The sequence below is a fragment of the Lynx rufus genome, unplaced genomic scaffold (assembly GCF_022079265.1).
Source record: "Lynx rufus isolate CCGP_SWC_20201006 ecotype Redwood Valley unplaced genomic scaffold, mLynRuf1.p SCAF_42, whole genome shotgun sequence".
In the NCBI taxonomy this organism is placed as follows: Eukaryota; Metazoa; Chordata; class Mammalia; order Carnivora; family Felidae; genus Lynx; species Lynx rufus.
In genome coordinates, this window is record NW_025814859.1 from 2,125,673 (window position 1) to 2,127,939 (window position 2,267).

The 2,267-nt window shown below is 45.0% G+C and overlaps 1 pseudogene; it reads left to right on the plus strand.

Annotated features, from left to right (window-relative positions):
• The first annotated feature begins 423 nt into the window (after positions 1-423).
• On the plus strand, positions 424-1,302 carry LOC124525454 (tubulin polyglutamylase complex subunit 2-like; annotated as a pseudogene).
• Positions 1,303-2,267: the final 965 nt, after the last annotated feature.

The following is a 2,267-nucleotide window of genomic DNA, read 5'->3' on the forward strand; positions in this document are numbered from 1 at the left end:
CTTTTGTGGACCAATGTGGCCTATAGTTATTTTTCCACATACAAAATACTTTGCCACCTCCTTCTGGCCTCCGTAGTTTCAAGTGAGACATCTGCTACCTTTCTAATTGTTGTTTCCCTAGAGGTAATCCATCATTTCTCTCTAGCTGTGTTCAAAGATTTTCTTCGAAGATGTCCTGGCAGTGTGGTGTGGAGTGGCTGTCAGGGCCAGGAGAACAAGCACCCATGTCACTATCACTCCCAGAGCAGCCCAGGCCCCCCTTCTCTGCCCCACTGCGCTCTCAGATGCCAAGCACTGCAACTCCCTGCATGCAGTGAACTGGGCCACGGAGCCTCTGGGGCGATGTCCAGCCCTCCTGCCCAACCTGCTCTCCCACCAGTCGCCACCTCCACCCCCACTGCACAAAGAGCCCATGTATGAACCATGGAGGAGGCTTCACCCTGAGGCTGCAGCCAGCTGCACCTGGAGAAGCTGACCCTGGGGATCATGCACATCCTAAAATCTTCTCCAGGTGTAACAAAGGTGGCTATCATAGAAAAGCTGCCTGCTGAATGTCATATGATTTCTTCAGGGGAACAAAAAAGTAACTGCTTGCTATCAGAGGATGTGAAGAATTTTTATCTGATTAACAATGGCTTCCACATGACATGGAGTGTGAAGCTGGATGAGAACACCATTCCATTGGGCAGCATGGCAATTAATAGAATCTCAAAACTGACTCAACTCAACCAGTCTTCCATGTATTCACTCCCTAATGCACCAACCCTGGAAGACCTGGAAGATGATGCACTTGAAGCCAGTGAGAACCAGCCAGAGAAGCCTCACTTTGATTCTTGCAGTGTGATGTTTGAGCTGGATCCTTGGAAATGGGAATGGGAAGGTTTACCTTGTCTACAAAAGAGGGAAAGCAGCAGAAGCATAAGACATTGACTTCCGGTTCCTGGCCAGAGCATTACACTGGCATTTGATCACAGATACTTGTACTGGTTACTATTGCCTGCTCATCATGCACCTGGGCCTGCCGGAGTGGCAGTATGCCTTCACCAGCTATGGCATTAGCCCACAGGCCAAGCAATTGTTCAACACGTATAAACCCATTACCTACAACACAAACCTGCTCACGGAAGAGACCTACTCCTTCGTGAACAAGCTGGATCCCAGCAAAATGTTCAAGAGCAAGAGCAAGACCTTAATCTCCAAAAAGAAAGCTCCTGTATAGCCTACACGTGGCCAGAAAGGGCCCTCAGTCCTCCCTCCACCTCTCAATACTCTTCTAGCTCTGGAAACCCCATCCAGAAATGAGCATCACCACCTCCCCACCGGCCCCACAGCAATAATTTCCATGCACAGATATCCCAAGCCTCAGATTCTGTGTGTGGAACCATGTTTTTCTTCCTACATGAGTAAGCCAAATCCTAGGCCTTTTACTCCTGTTGGCATTAGCCAGGAGTTCAAAGGCGTACTCAGGTCTCCCCCAGGGTCATTTCTCCATCCAGCCTCCGAAAGCTGTGGAGCATTTGTTTAAGTAGATAAATAGATCTGTTAAGAGCTTCCCTCTCTTTTCACCCTCAGCCCTGGACACCCGTTAGCAGTGATTAGAGAACTCCCCCAAATAAACCACTGATTTTGACCAGGCATTAAAACTGTGCCACTCAATTGGCAACCACTAGCCACATGTGGCTATTTAAACTATGTTAAACATTCCATTCCTCTGGGGTGCCAGGGTGGCTCAGTTGGTTAAGTGTCCGACTCTTGATTTCAGCTCAGGTCATCATGTGTTCATGTGTTTGAGCCCGGCAGTGAGAGTCTGCTTGGGATTCTCGCTCTCTCCCTCCTTCTGTATCTCTCCCCTGCTCATGTGCTTTCCCTCTCTCTCTCTCTCTCTCCCAAAACAATAAACAAAAAATTTTAAAAATTCAATTCCTCAATTGCAAAAAAAAAAAAGGCTGTCTTTACTTTCTGTAAGTTTGATTATTATGTGCCTTGGTGTTTTTTAAAGTTTATTTATCTTAATTTGGATTTTCTCACATTACTAAATCTGTAATGTAGGTATAGGCTTGTCATCAAATTTGGGAAATGTTTAGCCATTCAAATACTTTTTTCAAATATTTTTTAGCCTTATAATTTCATTTTCTCTTTATGGGATTCTTAATATATGAATATTATGTATTTTGTTATTCTTCCATGATTCCTGTGTCTCTGTTTATTTTTAGTTTATTTTCTGCATGTTGTTTAGATTAGGTAATCTGTTGATTTTTCTTTGAGCC